The following is a 20,786-nucleotide window of genomic DNA, read 5'->3' as shown; positions in this document are numbered from 1 at the left end:
TACATATAAACACATAGATATATACCACATAGATATACACAGAGGACAAATATCTGTGTGAAGAAATAAATTTTAATATATGTGAATGCATTATTGCTTATATTTTATATATTATATATAACATTATATATTGAATGTAATATAGTATGAATATACTATGTTTTAAAGAAGAATCAGATTTTTTTTTAATGTAATGAAGGACCAGTCAGTTGGAGGCAATCCTTTGTTACATTTAAACCAAAGCTTTTGAAATCCTAAATTTGCCCATGAACACAGATTTATAGAAGTATCATCTTTTATGTCCTGATAAGACATTTTAATCCTCCCTCCAATTGTCCTAAATGCTATAATCTTCTGATCCTGTGTTTTCCAAAAGTTTGTTTGGAGATCCAGACTTGAAAAATATGATGAGAAAAATATAGTGCTATTCAGACCAGTAGAGACAGTGTAATAGTTCAGAGTAGCAAGGGCTGCAGTTAGAGCAGCCAAGACTGTCTTCTTAGAGTAGGATAAGAGTGGAAACAGGTTAACTAGATGCTTATGGACTTTTTCCTCAGCTGGGGTTTTAGAAATATACAAAGGATTTCTCTAGCATTGCCTTTTGGAGGCGGGTGGCATTGTTTGTTTATTATTGATTAGCCTTTTCCTACAAAAATAAAATTTCATATGAATGGATTTCATATTAAAAATATAAATGTAGCCAGTAGAGAGATTGTTTCTTTTTCTGACCCAAGGAATTATGTGCCCTGATGGAATACACACCCTGCTTCTTCCACCTATGCTCTCTACCTTAGGCATGGCTGGTCACAGTATTGGCTGATTTGAATAATCCTACTAAGTTGACTCAGTTAAATTCTTTGGAATTTAAGGGAAATAATTAGGGGAAAATCAGATTGCTTTGTCAAATCCTGAAAAAATACACAAAATACATGAATAAGAATATACATAAAATACACACAAAATATATAATTCATGTGTATATGAGGGGGAAAGGGTCAATTAGATTTTGGTTAGTACATATGATCTTTATCAACATGTATTTATTGTTATGGTTTGCTCTTTGTCTTTGAAGAGGACCAGTGACATCACTGTGTGATGTCTTGCATTTCCTGTGAATTGGATTTAAGTAAGGCAGAGTTTTACAGTCTTCAGCCTCTCTCTCTTATGGAGTCATCAAAGTCTAGTGACAAGACAAAAGTCAGGATGATTGTCAATGGCTTGGGATGCAGTGGATGACCTTGGCATCTTTGATGTCTGACCAAGCTCTAAGTGCTTAAAAGAACCTGTTTGAGCCACCTTCTCATCTAGCCATTCTGCTGGGGAAAATCTTCACATTCTTAAGGTAGACATCCCCCTAACTTACCAATATTTGAGGCCTGTCATCTACCCTCAGTTTGGTTTTGTCATCTGTCAAGATGACTTACTGGGGTCTGGTCACTGCCCATGCTACATCTTCTCAGAGCCACAGGTGAGAGTTAGATGGCAGGTAGACACCAAAAGTAGATGAGCAGCCCTGAAAAGAGATTTGCAAGTCTTCACACCTGAGGTCCTGGTCCTCCCTGAATACCCCATATACCCCCAAAATTTATTAAGTGCTTACTGAGTGACAGGCACTGTGTTAAGTGTTGCAAGTAGAAATATGAGCATAATTAAAGGCAGTCCCTGTCCTTAAGGAGTTTATATAACCAATGGTGGAAAATAATACAGAAAGGGAAGCAAAAAGGGGGATGATAGTAAAAGTTACCTGCTCTGCCTAGAGCAGGTAGAGAATGTCCTGTGGAGGTCAATTAGCAGTATAGACTGGAGAGGAATGAAGGCAGACATGATTGAGCTGAGCCTCTTCTTTGAAATGGAGGTTTTAGGAAGGCCAAATTATGGTGGGCTCCATGTTTTCTGGGTAGGTTTTTGTGCCATCGGAGGTTGGCAGGAAATGTAGAAATGAAAAATAGATTGAGAGGAGGTTCCTTGCACTGTATTCATAAAGCTATCATACAGGAGGGAATGTATCCTTTGTCAGATGGGGACATCCTTGAAGTCTTCCCTTTGAAAATGGGTGAATTGCACTCATCACATAAAGACAGATTGCACCTGTGAGTTTGTTAATGAGCTCCCAGTGAAGAATTTTCTTTATCAATGAAGATCATTACTTAAAAAAAAAACAAAACCCAACAATTTGGGGGCAGCTAGGTGGCACAGTGGATAAAACACCGGCTCTGGATTCAGGAGGACCTGAGTTCAAATCTGGCCTCAGACACTTAACACCTACTGACCTGTGTGACCTTGGGCAAGTCACTTAACTCTCATGGCCCCACCAAAAACAAACGAACAAACAACAACAAAAACAACAAAAATTTATAGTCTTAGGGTGTTCCCTGGAGAGGTCAAATGATTATCCAGACACAAACACAGCCAGTGAGTTAGGTCTACCCGACTTAGGCCAGCCAGCTTTCTATTGGACATTCTATGCCTTGTAGCAGAGAACAATATTATTCACAGTTTATTCCCAAAGAGGTTTTGAATTTTTGTTTTTGTGAAGCCTGATGAGGATGCAGATACCATCTAGAACTATCAGAGGAGTCATGATGGAGAAACATTTGACTGTTGGAATGAGACCTGCATCTGTTATAGCAGTTGAGGAACTCCAGGAAATAGTGTTTCTTGCCTGAAAGTGACTCAAACCTTATCTAGATCTTTGGTAGAGGACTGCTGAACGGAGAGTATCTTTATTTTCCAAGAGCTCATTCAAAGATTTGTGTTCCTGAAGTTAATAACATTTTATTTTATGATGTGGATCGTTTACTTCAAGTGTGGACTTGGTTTCAGTATTTACTAGTGGTGAACAGATGGGGCTTGTACTTTGGCTATTTCCCCTTGGTTTTCTGGGTAGGCAAAGAGAGTGTTAAACTCCTAAAGTGTTGCTAGTTATGTTCTTTGGTCACAAGAATCTTTGGTACAAGGGTGAAATGCATTTTATCCCTTATTCTGTGTAGATTCTGAAACAAAACAATTCTATTTTGTATCTAGGACTTGCTACAGAATAGAGAGGGGATACAGTTTCTTATGGCAATACAAAAGGGAACTGTCAAGATCCACATCAGACTTGGTAACATACTTTTCATGAAGTCATCCAGAGGACCACTTACAAATATGACTATAAATACAAAACGGAGTTTGTGGGCTTATGTGTGTCTCTGTGTATATTTATGTGAACACTTACCAGCTGTGAGTTGCCTCTCCCACACACACCAAGGGAAGAAGAAACAAATTCCACCCCTAAATCCTAAAAATTAGTTTGCCAATTAGGCTGAGACACAGTAAGTCAAGTAAACTAGGGTAATTTTTCATAGGAAAATCAAATCTTGTTGGTTCCACTTCTTAGCTTTTTTCTGGTCGTCAGTTGGGATAGTTTGCATAGGATAGCCCAGATTTCTTGTCTTTTTGTCTTTTTAACACCCCTTCATTCCCTATCAAGAATTCTGTCTAAAACCTCAGGTAGACATGTGTTAGAAACTTTAACTTGGAAGCCTTTTGGAAGTAATGAGGCTTAGGTGACTGAAAAACATAGCTAATTCTGTTCCTCATCAACAACTAATTTTTATGTGTGGTTTTTAAATTTTTTTTTTTTTTTAGTGAGGCAATTGGGGTTAAGTGACTTGCCCAGGGTCACACAGCTAGTAAGTGTTAAGTGTCTGAGGCCGGATTTGAACCCAGGTACTCCAGACTCTAGGGCTGGTGCTCTATCCACTGAGCCACCTAGCTGCCCCTTTTATGTTCTTAAGACCATCACTTACAAATATCATTTATTAGTCTAGGATCATAGGTTGAGGTTGGAAAGGGGCTACAGAGGACCAATATTACATATGTGGAAACAGCCTTAGAGAGGTTGAGATTTGTCCAAAAATGTATGAGTGTCTGAAGCAGTATCTAAACTCAGGTCTTCCTGCCTCCAAATTTAGTTCTCTAACTATCTGGGAAAACAAGGGCAATACAGATCCATGGCTTTACAAATTAAATAAATTTGCAGTTTCTTCAGAATACAAAATGATTCTTTCAGTCCAGTTCAACAGATATTTATTTAGGAAGCAACCAGGAGTAGCAAAGAGGTGGTCTTATATGCAAGAAGATCTGGGTCTAAATTACATTTTTGAAACATACTGTGTGATCCTCATCAAATCACTTAACTTATTGGTATATCAAGCAACTCTCTAAGACAATGTAAGTTGTAGAGGTGGGGCTGACCTGCATTGGTTCAGTTTCCTTATTGGGAATTCCATATAACAATGAACTCACAGATCATGTCCCAAAGGAATTAATCACCTGCTGTATACACAGTATTGTATTAGGTGCTAGGAGAGAGAAAAATATGAGTCTGTCATTGAGCATTCAGTCTAGTAGGTAGATATGCAGGCTAAACACATAATTATGATGTAAAAAATCACATTAAGTTTATTTAGAGACATGCAAAATAATGTTCAGTGTGAGGTATAAGGCAGAGAAAGGTCATGGGAAAATGTCAAGCAGGGAATTAGCAAACTTGAAGCATTCTTATCTGCCATTGACTTCCCATGGTTATTATTTCATTCACACAGAAAGATATTTACCAATAAATTCTTATTCTTCTAATGTCTGGAAGCAGTTAGATAGATAGTGGATAGCATGCTAGGCCTGGTGTCAGGAGGACCTGAATTCAAATACCACCTCAGAAACTTATTGGTTCTGTGAACTTGGGTAAGTCACCTAATCTCTATTTGCCTCAGTTTCTTCAACTGTAAAATGGTAGTAATAATAGCACCTATCTCCCAGGGTTGTCATGAGGATGAAATGAGATATATAATGCTTAGCACACTGCCTGGCATATAGCAGGCACTTAATAAATAATTATTCCTCTCCATCATTTGATTTCCTTTGTGTAAGTAGTAAGGTTGAAATCTTTAAAGCGATTATGATGGGTGTTATTTAGGACACTGAGATATTCTGTGATGCAATCAGCACAAAGTCATCTACAAACAAGTATTAGGAAGTCTTCACTATAAAATGGGTCAAGAAAAACGGAAAAGGTTTCCATCAGTGATGTTGGAGCTACCATGTTTGGACTTTAATTTCATAGACCTTAAGGTGCTGTACAAGAAAATAGAAATGGCACTATAGAAGATCCACAGGACTAGAATAAATGTTTACAGGATGTTTGTGCTGGAATTAAAGCAATTTTGAATGTGTTGAGGGATTCAAGATATTTGTAAAAGGGAAGGATACTAAATGCTTAGGGGAAAAAATAGGTCCTATTACTATTTTTAAAAAGAGGCAATCCCTTCCTTCATTCTTTGCAAAGCTGTCAGGGGTTATGAGTGTAGAACACTTTGTAAAATGTCAAACTTGATTCATGTGTTGCTTAGCTTTGTTAAACAGCTTTATTCTCCTTTTTGGTTTTTTATTCTATTATAAGGATGGCTCTCTGTGAAAAAGAGAAGAAAAGATGTATAGGAAATAAAAGTGATGAGAAACAAAAGAAATAAAAACTTTTCAAACAAGGAAAATCAATAACTGCCAACACATATGTCTACTTTCTCATTGCTGTAAAATCCTTACAAGAATAATCCACACTCTTGTTGAGGACATTCTTGAGGAAGGTATGACAAGAGGAGGCAGGCTTTTGCTAATGGTATTCTATAGCAAATTGCATATTTACTATCATACAACTTACTGAAAGGTGTAGAGAATAGAAGATCCCATTGCACACACTGTTTGTTGACTAGAAAAAAAGCAAAATACTACCTTAAAAGCTCTTCTCTGACAAGGAGTTTCCTTTCCATGTTAATATTATCTGAAATTGCTTGAAAGATGTAACCATGGAAATAAATTTGTTCAGGGAGTCTTTGATTATTAATATCAAGTTAGCCATTATACAATAATGATAGCTCATATTTATATAGCACTTTAAAGTGTATAACATATCTTATATATTATATATGAAACATAATTATAGGTATAATAATTATATATAACATGTATAAGTATGTATTATACATGTTATCTTATTTGATGATCACCAAAATTGCGTGCCACCATCATGGAGGGAGTTCAGCATAAAATCCCAAAGGAAAAGGCATTCTTTACAAATGGTGAGGTCTTCCAAATGCTTCATGAATAAGAGGAAATAAAGATTCTTTATCTAAGCAACAGCCTCACTCTCTGGTTGAGAGACCACATTGGCCACTGAATACTAGATGCCATATCAATATGTTCTTATTCTCTAGAGTTTACATTTTAAAATTCTTTGACTTTAGGAGAAAACCTTTTTTTTTCTTGGAAGATATATTTTAAGGGAAGTAGGATTGATAAATAGAACTTTAAGGTTTATCATCATTCCTTCAAAACAATGTTACTTCCATTTGTGTCCATTAATGTATGAATCCCAAGGAGGAACTACTACAGATTATACCATTTACCTTTAGAAGCAAATTATAACACATCATTAAAAAACAAAAAGAAGAGAAAGAACCTGCCCAGACACATTTGTGCTCAAGGATAATGTATACAGTGCTGACCAGGCATATTCATACCTAGAAAGAAAAATTCATGTAGCTTCCTCCAAATCTGGCAAGTAATCCTTCAACGTGGAAGACTAGAACAGTCTAGGTAAAACTATTAAGGTTTTGATTCATGAATCCTTGGTTGAACATTCTTGATAGAAAAGAAAGTTATTTTTTCCTTAGTGATCTGAACTAACCATCAGACTTCCAGGGACCTGGAAGAATGAAACCACATATCCATTTCTTTGTAATTCTTCTGGTAAGAGAGATGTTAACCTATAACTTTCCAATCCATCCAAGAAATTGTCGGTCTTCTTTATTTTAAAATAAACCTGAACAGTAGAGTATACCGAATGAAAAGGTGACAAAAATAGATTTCCTTCTTAGCAAGAAGATGACCATAGCTGTAATTAAGTACCTAATTAGGGAAGTCAAAGGAAACCAAGGAGATTGGGTCCTAGAGTCTGGCTTGCTCTTAAACTCTAGGAGGGGTTTCTGGAGCTGAAGAGTGTCAGGAAATAAGCAATCTTGTCCTCTGTGCAGTACCAACCCAGTTACTCCAGACAAAAGATTCCATTCCTGGAACCTCCCACAAACATTGGAAAAAGAAGCTAAAATCTAGTTATGGTTACTCCATTGTTGCATTATCCAATCCTACAGTCAGCTTTTCCCCCCCCAGAAAAACAGTTTTTAATGATGGCTTTTTCTTACAACGGTATCAAGGCAATCACTTCAACATTAAGATTTCTTATGCAGAATTTCTCTTTCAAAAGAATTCCTTTTATCCACATCAACAAAGCAGGTTTAGTATGGGCTGTCAGCCAGGATGTGGAAATGGCCTCATATAAAAATGGATGTTTTAATGGTATTTGTTAAAACAGGATTCTACCTGCAAGTACAGTGGTTTCATATTCAAACAATGCTTTTTTAGCTTAAGGAGCACTTATAACCATGGAGTTCAGAAACTTATTTCATTTTCCTATTTTGTCAGAGGAGGAAAATATCATAGACATTGTCTTCAATCTTTTTTTTTTTTTAAGAACCAGAAATATGCAGTCAGTGGTATTTTAATCTTGTCTTTGGTTAGAAAGTTTACAAAAATCAAATCAAAACAAAAAATTCTGCGGAGGGGCATAGGAAATTCTATCTTTAACACTTCCCACATACCTTGCTGGTGCCATCAGATTCTAAACTATGAATGCAGAAACATTAACAAGTAAAGTGAAAGGCAGGATTTTCATTAAGGTTAAGAACGCTGAAATTCTATACAGAGTTAGCTTCGGCTCCAAACAAGATTTTGTCTTTCTCCTAAAGGGTGTATGTCACTTTTGGAGTCAAAGGGCGATTCGGACTTCTAACAGGAGGATCAGATGGGCTGTTTGCTCTTTCTCCAGCACTGATTCCCAACCTTCACCAACCTCACTGCCCTCCACCTGCCACTCCATTCCATCCACTCCTTCTCCCCCTCCTTTATCATCAAAGCTTATTTCCTGGCCGGAAGGGTTCACTCTGACAGCTTGCAAAGAGAGCGCGGTTTTGTCCAAGAACTTGGCACAGCTCCCTTTGTAAAAGCTCACCTCTCGACTTGGAAGGAAGGGAGATTCCATCCCAGAGGATTAGTGATGTGTGTGGGTTTTTGTGTTTCTATGTATGGGGGTGGTGGTGGTTAAATACACCCCTCCCTTCACCTCTGGGAAGGAGGATTTGACAGGGCGTGCTCTTTGAAATGTCATTGCAAACCTCAAGAGTTTAAGACAATTAAAAAAATGCAGTGTAAATTTTCCCTCTTAATCTCAGCAGCTGCAGATCCAGGCCTGAGGCAACAACTCTTTCTCTCTACTCCTTGTTTCTTTCTTTCTCCTTTTTCCCCTCTTTTCCCTTTTCAGCAGCAGCGGGAGTCAGATCGGGAGTGGGTGTGGGAGTGGGAGCGGGAGCCCTTCCCTTCCCAGGGCGTCTCACTTGGTCCTTCCCTTCTGTGGTGCGAATAGGTGGTACTCTGTATTCCGGGGAGGGGAGGGGAGGGGAGAAGGCAAGGGAGAGATGATGGGGGGGTGGGGGGGGGGGAGAGAAGAAAGTGGTGGGAAGAGGGCAGCAGCTTCAGCCTCAGCGGCAGCCACCCCCGCCCCTGCGGCTGCCCACGCCAGGATCTGCGTCACACGGGCCGTGTGTGGGAGGAAGACGGAGCAGCAGCAAATGTAGCAAGAGCGGAATCTCCCAATGTGACAGCTAGAGAGGGGGGTGGAGGAGGAGGAGGCGGAGGGGAGCGAGAGAGCGGGAGGGAGGGAGCGGGGTGGGGGAGGGGGGTAGCGGGGCGTGGGGGAGGGGGTGGGTTGTGGCTGGCAGGCTGGGAGGGAGGCGCTGCTGCCTCTGCTGCCGCTGCTGCCGCCGCTGCCGCTGCTGCCGCCCGCCCCGCTCCGCTCCTCCGTGCTCTCCGCCGCCAGCCCAGCGCCAGCGGTCCCCCAGAGCCGTCGGGGCGCGCGCGGAGAGCCGGGGAGCTTCTGCGCTCAGGGCACGGAGAAGAGAGCGCGCGCCCCGGGCCAGAGGGAGAGGCGGAGGAGGAGGAGGAGGAGATTATGGGGGTGCATTAAAGAGGGGGGGAGGAGAGAGGCTCCCACCACCTTCCCCCCCTCGATGGGAGAGGAGGAGTCTCCGTTGCTGCCGCTGCCCGGAGAGCGCTCGGGGGAAAGCGATTGGCACTAACTTCGGAGTTGGGGCAAGCTCGGGGAGAGAGAAAAGAGACAGCTGCATCCTCTTGCAAAGTATGTATCTAACCCTCCTCTGCAGAGCATGTGTGTGCAAGCCATGGCTCCCCCCCCCCCCATCCTTCTCCAAGAGAAAAGATTCCCTAACACGCCCCCCCCCCCCCCAGGTTCTAAGCTACTTGGTTGCAAAGTGTCTGCAGTATGAGCCACTTGTTTGGCCTGGGAGGGGTTGCGGAGGGGGTGGGGGTGGGGGGACTGACTTGACCTGCGCCGGAGTTGAGTTCGGGGCTGCTCTGGGAAGAGAGTGGTTGTGGGGATCGGAAGGGAAGGAGGAGAAAGTGGACTTTTGAGGAAAGATGGTCTCCCCAAACTCCCCCCCCCTCCCCAAGTTTGCTGCCTGGGCTGAGTTGATTTGTGCTGCTGCTGCAGATTGCCGGAAGGAGAGGGCGGAATCCTGCCTGTGTGGGTGATTCCCAGAGAAAATCCAGTGCAAAAAGGGACTGGGGAAGAGGCGGCAAGTACCGAGAGGTCCCCGCATTGTCTCTTTCTGCTCTCCGAGAGCCGGGAATGTGGAGCTCTGAACTCCTTACGCGGTTTCTAGTCATGGAGAATCCCGTGTAAATGTGTATGTCTCTGTGTGTATCTGCCCCAGAGCGCTGCATTGTTAATGATTAGCAATTCTAGCAATATCCTGACAGTGCTTTTTAAAACCCCTAAACTTTGTTCAAGTGCGATAAAGCCTTACCTTTTTTTAAAATTAAATTTCCAAAACTTGTTTTGGATTTTTTCCCCTCTACTTACTCTTTGAGAAAAATTATAGTTTTGGTTGAAAGTGCCATTAAGAAAATCCTAAACTCATCTGCACTTGCTAAAGCCAGGCATATACAGGCAAACGCAAGTAGGACTTTAAGGACACGAAATCAAGTGTATGTATGATTTTATGTATCTTTAGAAACATACATGCAATGTCCTGTTGCACTCTTATCATGCAAGTCTTTAGATGTGAGGCACATTAGGTTGCATTTTAATGAACCAGTTTGGAAAAAAAGGCACAGACTGCCTAACTTTTAGCTATTTTAAAACGCTAACATAGAGGAGGTTTTGAAGCAGGTGATGACAATGTAGTGTTGACTCGGGGACCCTCCTATCACCCCACGAAATAGGAGGGTCTTAGAAAAATTTTGGATAGCTGCCAATTTAAATTTCAATACCTCAAAACTCATTTTAGGGTAGCCTGTCACTGTCAACATTCTTGCCCAGTTTACAGTCTGCAAACTTATGAAAGACAAAGATCAGATACGTTGTTAGGACCTTGTTCTGAAATATTTTGGCAGCCCCTCAAGAGATAGTATTAGATTACATAGGAACTGAGGAGTGAATTACAAATGGTTCACTGGTAGTAAATGGTTAATTGCTTTGTTGGTTAGAGAAGTGTACATATACCAAATTACTCCATTAGATCTTAAGTCTCTTGACAATTTATAGATTTTTTTTCCTCCTGCAGCATACTGATTTTTAAAATCTGCTGATTTACCTACCTGTCAACTTTCCCCTTTGTGCCTATGCATTTTTAAATAGATGTATTTGAAGAAAGGGATTCGATTCTACTATTTTTGGGTGGAGGCTATTGTCTTCACCGAGACTAAGGGAACTGCCTCTGATACAATATAAGGGCTAGTAGAAGTAGATTTTGTATTCCAGGTCATCTCTTTTTCTGTACTTTAGAAACAGAATTGTGCCTCAACTCCTAGGTGTTTTGTGTGTTAAGTGTAAGAGTATATTGTTACTTTGTTCCTTCAGGTTCTTTACCATGTAAAATAAATAGATTTCTTCTATGCATTTACAGTTTGCTATCAAGGTCAGCATTCTTTCCTTTTGTATTTGTAGTTAAAGTACAGGATTCTAAAAGGAAATAATTTCAAAGAACTTTTGGAAGATTTCCTGTTTGATTTTTTTTATTCTACCACCTTCCAGGTAAAGATAACAGTTATCTTTGTTAAATGTCATCATTCAGACTTGGTGACCTTTTGTTGTATGTGAATGTATCAAAAACAATAAATTAAATTCAAAACCAATATATTTGAAGCATTATTGATTTCTCCAGACCTCTTATTATGTCTACTAACTGCAGAAGAGATTCAGATACCAAAAATCCTTTGCAATGCTACTACTGGGGTGAATGAAAAAATGAGTATTGCAATCTAAACATATTTGTTTTTAGTTTTATTTCAGAATGCTGAAAATTATTAGAATAATTGAGCAATCGCCTGCTAAATTAGTTTTTAAATTCTCCTCTTCTATATGAAGTAAATAAAAGCCATTACCCTTTAGATAAGCCTTGTATTTTTTTTAAAGAATGAAACCCTCACTAAATGTTATTCTATGCTATTTAAAGAATACTAGTGGAGCATTTTTTAAAACTATGCTTTAGCCATGAACACATTGGTTTATTATTAGAGACTTTCTGGGTTTATACTGTGAATGTTTTAGAGGAAGAAGTTATTTATCTGTACTAAGGAAAAGAACAGCTTGAAGAATTTGTTGCATGAACTCTAAATATGTAAAGAGAGAATATGGAGGGAGGGAAAGAGAAAGTAGGTCGGATTTTTCTGCCTGCTGACCCAGACAGTGTCCTAAGGCATAGGCCTTTTATCTTCTATTTAAGTGATCCTTATGGCTACTGCATTCATATATTTAAAATGAAGACTTTTTAAAGACATTTAAATGTAAAGAATTACTATATATACTCTAGTAGTGTGACATACTTTGGATCGCTTATTTTTATGAAAATTAACATACTGAATAAATCTTAGAAAGATTTTAGGCCTTTCTTATGTACCTTGAACTTGTATATTTTCTGGGCCAAGTTTATATATACATGTATATGTTATATAATAAATACTCAATCAGCACCCACTCAAGCATATAAGGAATGCTAGTCTATTTGCTTTGGATTTATTTTTATCTTAACTACTTCTTTCATTCTCTTGAGTAGTAGAGTTAGGAATAGTACAAGTATTGTATTAAATGCAAATTCCCTTCTTGATCTGACTTATTAAGTTCCTCCTACCCTTAGTGAAGTACTAGAATTTAATATGAATATAATAACAGAGCAAATAGGAAAGTTGAAAAATTGGTGTGTGTAAAAAAAGGGAGTAGAAATCCTTATTCTTCAGTTCATTTTCACTTAATACTATTTTGTGGCTGTCGAATTTTTGTAGTTAATCAGAAACCCCTAAATTGCTTGCTATCTTTTCGGTGCGTTTTCTCGTTCTTTATTTGGACAAAATTTGCATAGTGCCTTTGCAGAGTGATTTGGATTTTCTTTAAGTATTTAATTGCATAGGACTCATAAACTTGAAATCTGAAGTAGATAAAACATACTTTTAAAGAGGATGTCAGTGTTCAGTACAGTAGAAGCGTTTTTAGCCATGCCATAAGAAAATGGCCATATATAGATGTGTATGTGTATAAAATCAGACCTGTTATTTCATTGGTATGAAGTGTTTGCATTGAGGGGATTTCCTCTATTAATGGAGGTTGGCACCTGTTCTTCAATTTATACTCTGAGAGAATTGCATATGAACATTGATAGGTTAAATGACTTGCCCAAGGACACACCAGCAGTTTTTAGAGGTGGGACTTAAACCTAGCCCTTTCTTACTACTAGGAGGCTGGATCTCCATCCACTTTGCAATGCTGCCTCTGAGTATATTATTATGGAAATAATAATTAGTCTGTGCAAATTAATTGTGTTAATCTAGTTAAACTGTGTTATTTTCCCTGTTTTAGGTAACAATTTAACATCTCATTGTACACATGAATGTTTTTTAAAGGGGTCTGTAAGAAGTAATTTTAAAATTTGACCCTTTATTTTAAAACCATCAGAAAATAAGAGTTTCTTCTACAGAATGTTACCACTTATTTCATGAGAGATGCATGTTTAATTTTTCCTGGAATGTTAAACATTATACTTACTTCTATAATGAATATTAACAGTACCTGAACCCCTCCCTTTATCAGTCTTTTCCTGATAACTATTTATTTCTTGAATAGTTAAAATAATAATGAACCTTGAAAATTTGAGGGCTACTTTTCTATTTCATAGATACCTGTCAAATAATAAATACAGCTAGCCTCCAGGGAATAACAAGTTCAGTTTGTAAATAGGCTGCTTGAACCATGGAACCAGTTATAGAAACAATGCTATAAAGTAGGTGGTTTGGTCGTCTTACTCATCCACAAAAATTTATTTTACCCATAATGTAGTAGAAGGAATAGTACTCACCTAGACCTGGGAATACAGGATGTAGAGTAAAGGAAGGACCTTTTAGGCCAAATTTCAAATTAGATGATGCTTATCTTTATACTTCCAAGTCTCTTTTTGCACCCATTTCTTTAGTCTTTCTAGGTGCCCACTGATCTTATGCTTCCCTCTGAAAAAGTCCATTCACATCTGCCTTACTCCCTCCTCTCACTTCCCCAGTGTGATTTTCTTGACCTGCTCTGAAATTGCTCCTTTGATCTTTGAAGAAGTCCAGAGAAGCTATAAGTAAACTAGGGATTAGCAAAATTTGATCAAATTTATACTAGCATGTAATTGAGTCCCTGTTTATATACTCTAGTTACATTTAAAACAAAAGATGCTCATTAACCCAAATTAATCTATAATTGGTAGAATTTTGAATAGTGTTACTAGGGGAGTTATTTTTGGTAACTGGAGAGTTCAGTTAGCTCCACTTGTAAGTCTGTCTTCAGGGTCAGCTCCTGATATTGTTTTTGAGTTTTTACAATTTCTCCCCTTCCCCCACTTTTAGAAAATTCCATCTATTCAGCAAAACCTCCAATTGTATTGTGTTTGTTTTTCCAGTCACTAAAGAAGCAGCAGCCACAGGGGCTCTGACCACAGGGTCTGGTTTGTATATATGGGCCATTTTTAAACTGGGTATTTGTAAATTGTGAATGCCTGTACTGGATGTCAAATCTATAGCTACAAAATGAAGAAGAACCAGGATCACTTGTGATTACTTTAGCTCTCTTTTATAATTTGTATTCTGAGACATTATTACCACCTTAATTTGAGGGTAACATTTTTTATCAGATTTTAACTATATGAAATTGTTATATTTAGAGGAGCATGATTTGATCATGCTTGTGGTATACCATATTATGAGGGCTTATGGAATATTCTTTTGGAGGAGAGGATGTGTTGAATGTAGAAGGATGCAAAGGGTACAAAGAAGAAAAAAATCTTCGTCTACTGTAAGCTAATGATTTATTGAAACTCCAACAAAAGACAACACCTTCCTAGAACTTTATTGATTTCTGTCCCAGTCATGATGGGGAGAGGGGGTGGGGTCATTCAACCATCTTTCACTCAATAAATATTTTTATCTCCTACTGTGTCGAAGGTACATTGGGAATACAAACATGAGTAAGGTTCATTGGCCCTATGCAACTTATAAACTAATAAGGGAGCTAGGATATGTATCCAAATAACTGTAGTGCAAGAGCATGGTAAGTGCCTTAAGAAGAGTACCAAGTGAAATGGAAGTTAAGAAAAGGGAGAAATCCTTTTTTCTTGGATGGGAGGATCTGAGAAGGCATTATGAAAGAAGTAGAATTTAAGTTGGACCTTGAAAGATAGGTGAATTTGACAGGTAGAAGTTGACAGGGAGGTGAATGGCATAGTAGATACAGTACCAGACTTGGAGTTAGGAAGATCTGGATTCAGATCTTGCCTTGGTCACTTACTAGCTCTGTCACCCTGGACAAGTCACTTAGAGTCTTAAAGAACTCATCTGTAAAATTAGAATAATAGCACCTGAAAGCTCCTACTTTGGATCATAGATTTAGAGCTAGAAGGAGCCTAATACTCCATAAGATTTGAGCCAAACCCCACCCCCACCCCCATTTTGTAGATGGTAATACTGAGACAAAGTAAGGTCAAGTGACTCATCCAGGGTCATACAGTTAGTTCAAATTCTGCAGGAGAATTTAAACCCAGATCTGCTGTACAGGGCAGTTATTTCTTTTTAGATTTTTTTTTTTTTTAGTGAGGCAATTGGGGTTAAGTGACTTGCCTGGGGTCACACAGCTAGTAACTGTCAAGTGTCTGAGGTCGTATTTGAACTCAGGTACTCCTGACTCCAGGGTGCTCTATCCACTGTGCCATCTAGCTGTCCCAAGGGCAGTTATTTCTGAAGCTCAAGTGAGAGAAGGGATGTAGAATACTTGGCCAACTTTAAAGTATACATTTCAGCTATTTTTATTTTAGACCGAGGGAGCACTGTGAGCAAAAGTGAACTGAAAGGAAGGCACATAACATATTTGGGGAATGGCAGGCCATTTAGTTTGATTGGAACTTAAGATACCTCTAAGGTATTGGGAGATAAGGTAGGTTGTGGTCAGATCACAGAAGATCTCCAATGCCACGATACAGAATTTGGATTGTATATGGTAGACCACATATGTGGGAAGGGCACTATTGAAGATGTTTTGTTGTTTTCCAGTAGTAGAATTGTATGATTAGAGCTTTGCTTTCAGAGGATTCATCTGACAGGTGTGTAGGGGTAGATTAGAGGCTACAAGTGGGGAGACTAGTTAGGAGATTTTTACACAGTAGTCCAGGTAAGTAGAAGTAATTATGATCTGAACAAGAGTGGTAGCCTATGGGATTGGAGAGGATAGACCTGATTTAAATGGCATTTCAGGAATAGAATTGACAAAACTTAATGATTGTTTGGATGTTGGCGAGAAGAATGAAGAAGTCAAAAATAACTCCCAAGACTTTGTATCTCATTGAGAGAATAGTGGTGCCATTAACAGAAAAAGGGGGGAGCAGCTAGGTGGCACAGTGGATAGAGCACTGGCCCTGGATTCAGGAGTACCTGAGTTCAAATTCGGCCTCGGACACTTGGCACTTACTAGCTGTGTGACCCTGGGCAAGTCACTTAACCCCCATTGCCCCGCAAAAAAAAACAAAAAAAAAAACAGAAAAAGGGAAGCCAGGAGTCCTATTCTGAGAGTTTGGTGGTGGGATAAGGTGGAGTGAGTGGCTGGGAGGGAAGGGAGATGCTAGGTTTGTTCTTGTGTACAAAGAGTTTGAAAGGTTGACAAGGTGTCCAGGTTGAGATTACCATCAGGAAGGTTTGAAATGAGAGACTGTAGCTCAGGTAAGTTGAGCAGAGATGATGGATGAAAGGATGTGAACAGGTTAGAATGTAGAGAGAGAAGATAGCTAGGTGGAGAGGGTGGTAGAGCAAGGAGCCAGAGAACCAAGCAATGAGGAAGAGAGAAAGAGAAAGAGAAAGAGAGGAAGGAACAAAGCTGTATTTATTATTTAATATTTATTACAGAGGTCAAGATAAGAGTGTTTCAAGGAGGATGAGGGTAACTGACAAGGAAGAAGACAGAAAGGATTTGGTAAATAAGAGGTCATTGGTGACTTCTTTTTTTTTTTATTTTAAGTGAGGCAATTGGGGTTAAGTGACTTGCCCAGGGCCACACAGCTAGTAAGTGGTAACTTTCTGAGGTTGAATTTGAACTCAGGTACTCCTGACTCCAGGGCCGGTGCTCTATCCACTGCGCCATCTAGCTGCCCGCATTGGTGACTTCTTAAAGAACTGTTTTAATAGAATAGTAGGGACAGAAAGCCAGATTGCAAGGAATTTCATACCTATTGAGAATGGATTGGAAGAACCTTTTGAAGTAGATAGGCTTCTCCAGTCCAGTCCCTTATCACCTCAAGTCTGAAGAAGTTTCGGAAGTTTGCTTGATCCTGGGCTATATTTATCATGGCCCTAGGATCAAGCCAGGATTGGCCCCTGGGGGGTTTTGTGGACTAAAATGGACTTTTCCTTCCTCTGGGATTTGGCAAATGTCTTATGGTCCCTCGGGTTTCTTAATCCAAATAACCAAAGTATAATTCATTAGCATTTAAGAGTTATTCATTAGCATTTTGAGGAGAGAAAGAATAGGTTTTAACCAGTTCTTAGTGGGTAGGGCTTTTTTATTTGAGCCAACAATATTCTTTCTCCAGGAAAGACCAAATTGGAGAGTAATAATAAATAGAAGGTAACAAAAGGTTTTGGTGTATAGTTGCTCCAATAAGGGTCTGGTTTAGCTTTTGAATACAACTTATCTTGGTGAATGGTTTCTCTTAAACTCATGGAATTCATGAAAAGGTTGCACAGCATGCTTGTTCTTGGATACCCTTAAAAAGCAAAGTACAAGGTAGCAGTTAGCAGTCAGTTACAGTAGAAGCATAAACTTCAGAGGTGATGAAAAGGACCTTTTGATGCTGGCTTTATTCAGGAGGAAGGCCAAATCTATGCTTTCTCTCGGCCTAATTGGCTCCTCATTAGAAAATGATTGTACCATAGTCTTCTTGAATATGGGAAATATTGGGGCAGCTAGATGGCGCAGTGGATAGAGCACCGGCCCTGGAGTCAGGAGTACCTGAGTTCAAATCCGGCCTCGGACACTTAATACTTAACTAGCTGTGTGACCCTGGGCAAGTCACTTAACCCCAATTGCCTCACTAAAAAAAAAAAAGAATATGGGAAATATTGTCCCAAAGAATTTTGTTTTAAATGATCTATAAATCAATATATGTGGTGGGTATATATAAGTGGTCACAATGGTCTTTGTGGAACTGAAGTATTCCTACAAGCTCAAGAGAGGAGAGAGCTGGAGAGGTGGTTTAGGGAAGTAAGAGGAGCATGTATACAAATGGTGTTGAGTCATTCTACTTTCTTCTGTATGAAATCCATTAACCTTTACTTCTTTATCTTTCTGTTACTATATTTACTTTGAAATTGAAAGCCAGGTTCTGATAGTATGAGAGTAGTATATTCACTTCCTTTTTCCAAGTCATAAATGTTTTCTCCTAGGTGAATGCTCTTCTCTTTGAGTAAATATTCCTTACTGTAGGAAGGAAGGAAGTCTTTTGAATAGCAAAAATAAGAAAATTTTGAAGCTGTAGAAACTGAGATCTTTAGTGGGGTTTTTTGCCTTCCTGATTATATTAGTATTAATTTTATTCACTATTTTCTCTCAAAGGAAGATTTAGAAGCTGTATTCTGATAGGCAATCCAGCATCATCATTCTCTTAGTTGTTTATCAGAATCTGCATAGGAGACATGCTACAATTTCCCTACATAATCTAATTTTTTTAAAATAGCATTTTATTTTTTCCAATTACATGTAAAGACAATTTTCAACATTGATTTTTTAAATAAGATTTTGAATGACAAATTTTTCTCTGTCCCTTCCCTCCTCCCTCCCCAGGATGGCAAGCAATTTGATATAGGTTATACATGTGTAATCATATAAAACATACTTCCACATTAATCTAATTTTATAAATCAAATTTCATTTTTAGTAATATAGCAAAGGTGATCATTAAGGTAGAATTTTTTTCTTTATAGATTTAAATAGAAGGTTCAGAAAGCATTTAATAATTTCCATGTTACTTAATGATATTTAGTTTGTTAGTCTTAAATTGTTTTTATCCAATTGGGCATTTTATTCTCTTGTTCTGAAAAACATCTACCCTAGGGTTTTGTTTTGTTTTTAACTTTTGACTATTCTTTTTTCTAGGCCTACACTGTGAAACATCTTTATAAGTAGCAATAGGACTAGGAATACAGTTAACCAGGTAGACCTACCTGGAAGATGTGGAATAGGAAGTCAAATGCCAGCTCCTAGCCCATAACTATCTGTTTGTGCTGCCATGGGCTAATCATCTGCTTTGTAGAGATGCTAATACCTGTACTATCTATGTCACAGGTTTCAGAGGAAAGCGTTGTTATAATTGGCTTCTGTGAGTATAGGCAGGACAAGAATTCAAGGGAATGGAAGTCATCTGGGGTAGGTACTAAAGGTTTATCCAGGAGAGATCCAGAATCTAGGTGACTAGAGAGAGTTGATAAGTCAACACCACACTCTGACTTCCAGATTCTCCCTCTACCACCATCATTCAGTCATTTTCTTCTCCTTTAAAGTTCAGGATATTCAAGGTTATCATCCTATAACTAGGACAGGATCTGTCCTGGTGGTTATTATCTCTTGACCCTCCACAGGGCATTCTCTTTCTCTCTTGTTCAGTGCCTGGCTCATAAGATTCCCCTCCCGCTCAGCTTCTGCCCTCATACTAGGGGACTTTAACATACATATTGATACTCCAAAAATATCCTGATTTCCCAGTTTCTTTACATCGGTTTCTGTGACCTACTCTTTACTGTAGCTACACACAGAAATGGTCATACTCTTGATCTTGTGATCACCTACAAGTGTTCCATTTCCATGTTAATGAATTATGAAATTTCTTTATCTGATCATAGTATTTTCATTCTGTCTTTTCCCAATGCCTTATGACTTCCAAACCACATTCTCCATTTTAACTTTGATCTTTAGTCCCCTCACCTCCCAGTTCTTTCATAGGCCATCACCCCCTGTACTGGATACACTCTCTGCTCTAACCACATCTTGACCCCTGGGTGGACCAATTCAACATTCTCCTCTACATCTGAATCCCTTGCCTCCTTGTCCTATTACTTATCATCCCATAACAAATCCCAACTCTGGTTACCATCTACCTCCTTTATTCCTATTCACTTGCACCTGAGTAGAGCTGGAGAAAGGCCCATAACTATGTTGACTAGGTGTACTACAAACTGATGTTACATAATCTCAACTGGGCCCTCCCTGCAACAAGGGAATCCTTTTATACCTCTATAATTCTTTCACAACCACATTCACCACAGCAGCTATTCCCAACCCTTTCATCCCTCCTTAAACATCTCACACTCTTCCACCCTCTCTTCTGAGGACCTCACTTCATACTTTCCTGAAAAATTTGAGGCTATTCATTGAGAGTGTCCTTGTCTTCCCATTTCTTATCTTACTATCACTCAGATGTCTTCTGCCACCATGTCCTCCTTCTCCCTTGTCTCTCATGAAGAGGTAACCCTCCTTAACAAGGCAAACCCCTCTACTAGGCAATGAGGTGGCCAAGTGCTTAGAGATTCAAGTTTAGAATTGGGAAGACCTGAGTTCAAATCCAGTCTTAGATACTTACTAGCTGTGTGACCTTGAGCAAGTCACTCAACCTTTGTTTACCTCCATTTTCTCTTCTATAAAACAGGGATCAGAGTAGCACCTAGTTTCCAAGGTTATTCTGAAGATCAAATGAGATAATAGTTGTAAAGGGCACAGCACAATGCCTGGCATAGTGAGTGCGATATAGATCTTAGCAATTGTTATTTTTTATTATTGTTATTACATTCATCTGTGATTCTATTATATTCTGTCTTCTTTTGCAGATTGACCCTCTGCAATCCCCATTGATATTTCCCTATCTATGGTCTCCTTCTTTGCTGGTCACAAATACCCATGTATCCCCCATCCTTAAAAAAAAAGAAAACAAAAACAAACCACTCTTGATCTTCTCATCCTATTATCTCTCTTCCCATTTGTGCTAGATTCCTTCAAAAGGATGTCAAAGTCAAGAGCCTCTATCTCTGCTCCTTTCATTTGTTTCAAAGCCCTG

The 20,786-nt window shown here is 39.0% G+C and overlaps 1 protein-coding gene across 4 annotated transcripts in view; it reads left to right on the top strand.

Moving 5' to 3' along the window:
• The first annotated feature begins 8,868 nt into the window (after nt 1–8,868).
• Nucleotides 8,869–20,786, top strand: part of NAB1 (NGFI-A binding protein 1) — a 75,440-nt gene continuing 63,522 nt past the window's right edge. For all 4 annotated transcript variants that reach the window (XR_006355649.1, XR_006355650.1, XM_043994871.1 and 1 more), the window contains exon 1: nt 8,869–9,289. The gene's annotated coding sequence lies outside the window, so the exon portion shown is untranslated. The remainder of the gene's footprint in view (nt 9,290–20,786) is intronic.

This window comes from Dromiciops gliroides, chromosome 3 (assembly GCF_019393635.1).
Source record: "Dromiciops gliroides isolate mDroGli1 chromosome 3, mDroGli1.pri, whole genome shotgun sequence".
NCBI lineage: Eukaryota > Metazoa > Chordata > Mammalia > Microbiotheria > Microbiotheriidae > Dromiciops > Dromiciops gliroides.
Note: the sequence above shows the minus strand (reverse complement) of the source record. Positions and strands in the feature narration are given on the sequence as shown.